Source organism: Otolemur garnettii, unplaced genomic scaffold, assembly GCF_000181295.1.
Source record: "Otolemur garnettii isolate 467f Iridium unplaced genomic scaffold, OtoGar3 scaffold00195, whole genome shotgun sequence".
Lineage (NCBI taxonomy): Eukaryota > Metazoa > Chordata > Mammalia > Primates > Galagidae > Otolemur > Otolemur garnettii.
In genome coordinates this window covers 964915-970989 of record NW_003852590.1, presented here as the reverse complement: position 1 = coordinate 970989, position 6075 = coordinate 964915, and positions in this window count along the sequence as shown.

Below are 6075 nucleotides of genomic sequence, written 5' to 3'. Positions count from 1 at the left end.
ATTTAAATGTTTCTAACTTTTCCTTTTAGGCTTAAGAGCTAGCATAATGTGTGTGTGAGAAGAATGGACCCTGAGACTGGACTATCTGCTTTAAAATCCTTGTTCCATCCTTTGTCAGCTATACAAAAATGGCAAGTCCCTTATTCTTTCTGTATCTCAAGTTCATCACTGGTTAGCTTGGATAAATTAAAATGTACCTTAGAGGGTTATTATGAAGCTTAAAGGAATTAATAGAGGTACAACACAGTAGGACAGGTGCTGCATAATGCTATGTGTTACCCATCATTATTATAAAATGGTTAAAATAATTAATCTCATATATGTGTCTTGTATTAATACATAAATGTGAGAGTTTCTATAGGATAACTCTCTAGAAGTGAAAATGCTGGGACTTAGACTCTGTATGTCTCCAACTACATAAAATGCTACAAAATTGCTTTTCAAAAGAAATTTATACATCTTTTAGCAAGGTATAAGAATTCTTACTTCTTCATTTCCACTCCAAAATCAGGAATTTTTTAAAAAAAGTTTCCTAATTGAAGGTCAAATAGTGTTTTCTTGTGGTCTTATTTTTCATTTCCCTAATTACTAAGAGAGATTGAGCACCTTTTGGACTATTTTTGGCTATCTGGGTTTCTGATTTTGTGGTTTGCTTGTTCCTAGCCCTTTTTGCTGTTTAATTAGATTCCCTTTAATAACTAAACTGATTCCTTTTTCTTTATCTTATTGATTCTTTTAATTAGTTTTTTTTTTATCTTATTGACTTGTAGGTAACAGTAATTTTCTAAACATGGGTAATGATTAGACTTTTCACGTTTTATGAAGTCATTTTTAGTACTAACATTTTAAATTTTAAGAGCCAAAGATATTGATCATTTGTTGAAGATTACACATTTTACATATGTTTGCTTAATAAATTCTATTTTAATAAATTCAGGAGGCCAAAAGTCTGGGCTAGAGGTGTGAATAAGGTGAGTGTCTCCTGGAGGCTCTGTGCTTAGTGTGCACTTGGCCATCTTTATCTTGTGTACTTACAAAATCTTCTGATCTCTTTTTATAAGGACACCAGCCATCCTGGGACAAGGTCTACCATAATTACTTCTTTTTACCTTAAATACCTTTTAAAGACCTTTCTTCAAATATCACATTCTGAGGTACTTTGTAGGTTAGATTTCAATATATTAATGAGGAGGGGAGCCTCATATATAATCCATGTTTTGTGAACTCTTGAGTGGACACTATTTCAAATTTCCCATATTCCATAAAGTAGATATAGATTTGGAAGATCTGGATATTCCATCAAAGGAAGCGTCTGCAGTGAAAAATCAGATAAATGGCAGATTAATTAATGATTCCTAATTGATTCCTGAGGAAACTTAAGGAAATGTCCTTTAAGGGTAGCTCTCAATATGTGAGGACATCACAAATTCATTAAGGAGAAGAGTATATGTGAACAACATGGAAAAACATGTTCATTCTAGGAAAAGAGTCTTTTCTTAGGATGAACTTTTTATGAGTTTATGTTTAGGGAAAGGAATAGAACAGACTTAGCGATATTAATGTATCACACTCAATATGACACTGCTATAATGCTTGAGCCGGATTAACTATCTTAGAGTTCCCTGATACTGTAGGAAGGAGGAGATGGGTGAATGATTCTCTGAAATGGTAGAACTGGACTCTCTTGTCTACCAGAAAGTTTGCCACTGGGCAACAATACTGGAAGGAAACGTAGGGTAGAGTAATGTAGTAGCAATCTGATGGCAAGTTACCTACCTTTATGGAAAAAGAGTTTGAAAAGGAAATAAATAGAATTAAAACAACAACAACAACACATAAAGCAGATATTTAGATTCCAGGGTAAAGAGATTTAGCCAGCAGACACATTTCTGTATGTGCAACTTTATTGAAGAAATGGTGTACAAACGTTCGATGGGTTACACTGGGACTAGGGCGTGCATGTGAATATATATACATACACATACTATTTACTTTTCTCACATTTTTCTAATATTTTCTATTTTATTCAGTTTTATTCTGTCTCAATGTGTTTCAATAAGAAGCTGTTTCTGACACATTCAATTATTTTGAACCTCGGTGAGATTTCACCTAACAGCTTGAGAATCACTGCACATGACAGGCTTTTCTTTTCTTTTTTTGCAGTTTTTGGCCAGGGTCGGGTTTGAACCCACCACCTGTGGTATATGGGGCTGCAAGTGCCCTATTCCTTTGAGTCACAGGCACCGCCCACGTGACAGGTTTTTCTAATAAGGAGCATGGGACTGGGGAAAATGTTTTGATTCCCAGTGTATATGCCACATTTACCTCCCTGGACACAATGAAAAGATCTGAGAGCGTCAGCGGAGGCCAAAAATCTGACTGCGTAAATGCGTCATCACACTGACATCCACAGGGCAGTGTGAAGAGTCAAGGATGAAGGGGAATCAGAACCAGGCCTGGAGGCCTGTCAGGGTGGGAAGTGCCATCCAGAACCCCGAGTGTGAGACTGCATGGAGCGGAAGGTAAGTAGTGTAAGGAATGAGACTGTTACGTCATGATGTTCAGGGGAGATGAACCTGGAGTCAGACACATATTCAAATCTCAGCTTTACTTTTCTGAAGTCCTAAAAAAAAATCAGGCAAAGGAAACTCGTTCAGGTACTAAATGTCATGTAACTTACTATTTATATTATAGGGTAATTGCTTTTGTTTATTTGTCTGTAATATCACGTAAAATAACAAAAGAGTAAGTGGGCTAATGGATATAAAATGCTTATTGTTGGGAGACAGTTCTCCATGGAACTTCTGCATGTCATATACTAACTTTTGTTCTGGACTTTCCTTTCAAGGATGTCTGTATAGGAAACAGCCTTGAAAGACAGCGATAACATTTCTCATCAGGGGAGAGGCCAGAATTATTATCTTTACTAAGATAATATCTCCCTCTAAGACAAAGATTAGGCAAGTTTGCTAACGGCTTTCATTAAAAGATTGGAGTTTCCTAAAGTTCCTCAGCTGAGATACAAACGTAACCTGCATAGTATCCATATGAATTTACCTCTGTTCCCCCCTGGAGTTCCTGGGAGGCAGAAGAATAGATGCCACCTGCCCTGCCATGAGAGGAAGTCTCCTGTCAGTTACCTAAAGTCTATTATTTTCTGCCAGCCTCTATGAAACTATGGAATGCTAACTTGTTAGGAAAAAAGTTTCACACTATTCATAGTTCTTGACACATAGACAAAGTCTGGACACATAAGGAATATCCAGATAATGCAAATCTGTTAGCACCCTGGTGTTTGTCAATGTGACTGTGTCTCAGAGAATCAGTTTAATTAAGCAACTGTTTGATGCAGGTCAGGTTCGTGCTAGTCATGATGCAAGGTTAAAAAGCTAAATCAGACTGATTCTCTGATTTCGGAGTCTGAAAGAGAAGATATCTGAGCATAAACAGTTACATAGCCAAGTATTATGGTAGAAATATAAACAGAGATGTAAAGCTGAATAGAGAAGGGAGCATTCATCTCTGCCTAACACATGAGATGGGGAGGAGCTATCAGGGAAGGTGCTCAGGGGAGGTGATACTTCAACTGAATTTTAATAGCTGAAAGTGCGTATAGGTGGGTTAGTCACAATGTCAACAATAATTTGCTATTATTGACTATATTGTTATTTACTATTACCATTTGTTGTAGATTAACTTGTATACTCAGAAACATATTTAAAGTTCAAATCCCTGGTACCTGAGCATGACCCTATTTGAAAATAAGGTCTTTGCAGATAAAACTAAGATGTATGTTATGGTGAGGTCACACTTGAGTTGGGTGGGCCCTTAACCCAATGAGACTGATGTTCTCATCTGAAGAGGAGAGACAGAGGCAGGCACATGCACGGGGAGAGCATGGAAAGGCATAAACACACAGAAGGCAGACAGCCGTGTGAGAACTGAGGCAACAAGCAAAGCAAATGCAAGTCAAGTCAGGATTTCTAGCACACACCAGAAGCAGGCAGAGAGGAAGTATGGTCCCGCCCACACTGGGTTTTGACCTATTAACCCCCAGAACTGAAGGAGAATAAAATTTCTTTTGTTTTAAGTCACGTAGTTCATGGTACTTTGTTATGACAGCCAGAGGAAAACAATATACCATGTCATCACTGTTGTTTTCAACATCATTACTTTTAGATAAAAATGAGGAAATTGCAATCAGAGAGAAAAATATGAGCAAGAACAAAAAATTCAGGAAGCCACAAATTGCTGAATTTCACTGCATGTGGAGGTAAATGGCAGCTGATGAGGCTGGAAAGTGACACTTGTCTCTGATTTGGTGTAATGAGTGGGGGACTCAGATGCTGCAGACTTATGTTCAAATTTCATCTCTACCATGCACTAGATGTGCACTATCAAGAAACTTTACTGCCCTCTCAAAACCTTGGTATCGTTATCCGTAGAATAGAATACTGACTACTACCTTGAATGGCAAGTGTTTGATATATGGTAGTCAGGGATGCTCTCAGATTTGTGTCTTAGGGAGATCCTTATAGCAGCTGGGTTGATGATAGAAATGGGGGTTGGGGGTGGAGTGTGCCTGGAAGAAGCAGCATCTATAAGGTAGCTGTTGCATCAGCCCAGGTGAGAGATGTTGGAGGCCTGAGCTGTAGTAATGGCACAGTGGGAGTGAAAATGAGAATGTAAGTGAGAAAACATTAATTGAAATTAATTTGCCATTATTGACCAATTGGATGGTAGTGACGATGAGGCAGCAGCCATCTTCAAACAAGCCCGCTTTACCCAGCTGATATGCGGGAAGGACATGGTATCCCAGGCACCGGGGCTTTGTTTTGTTCAGGTCTTCCAACTCTGGATGGCCGTTACTTCACTCGGAGGAGTGGGTTTGTCTACCCTGAAGCAGAAGCTACACTAGATGTGTCTGGAGAAAATGATGAGAATGAAGAAACAATTTGATCATTTCACATGACAAATGGCAGAAAAATTGAAAGTCTTTTATCATGGAAAAAAAGTCAAAATTATGTATCACCAATTCAACATTAATTCAACTCAGTGTGAACCAAATAATCCCAATAAGTTGACTTACACAAATATAATGACACTGGCATTTGACGAAAGAATTGCATTAGAATCATAAAGTTTACCCACAACTTAAGAGTTCTTGATTTCAGTTTAATAGAACTATACTGAAAACACTGTCATTTGCTCTTACAAAATCATACACAATACAAGGAACTCCCACCCAAGCCCTAAGCCTAAACAAACAGAAACACAGGAAAGCTATGTTTGGAGTGGTAAGTAATTTCTGAAACAAAGAAAAATAGTATTGTCCTGAAAAAGAATTTAATAGGTTTTAAGAAAACTTACTAGTTAAAACCAGAAAGGCATAATACAAAATATTTGAATACATTGTACTGATAAACTTCTTAAAATGGAAGCTTTTCTCTTTAGAAGCCTATATTTAGCACATAAAATCACCTTTGCACACATAACTGCTCACTCCCCCACTTATATCCATGTACACTCATACCCACTTACATATTAAACAAAAAAACAAATATTTGAGACTTAGAGTAATAACATTTATATGTGCGACTATTTCGCAAAAACATTTAACACTGGATGCTTCAAATAAAGGTGAGAAAGAATATGAAATGACAAGTAGTAAAGTTAATTTGTAATAACTAAACAATGAGTATAGTGTTTACTGAGCAGAGATGACAGATCTCTGAGACACTGCATTCAAAATCCTCTCCTAGAGGACTCTTCTTAGTCTAAGACTTATTTGAAAAACTCCCAGGTGATGTAAACATTATTACAATATGATAGATGGCACTGATTTTCCTTTGAGTCAGAAATATTAATGGTCATCCTATGTTATTTTTAGCTTCATGATGCATTTCTTATGAATACCATTTAGCATGATTTCTAGATTCATATATTTTCAGTCCCAAACATTCCAGTTTAGGAAATAGTCTTTAAATGTAGCTGAACAAAAACTCAAGACACAAAGATTGTTTTTCTGGTATCATCTGTGGATTTGTTTTCACAATCTAGGTTTTTTTTTTTTTA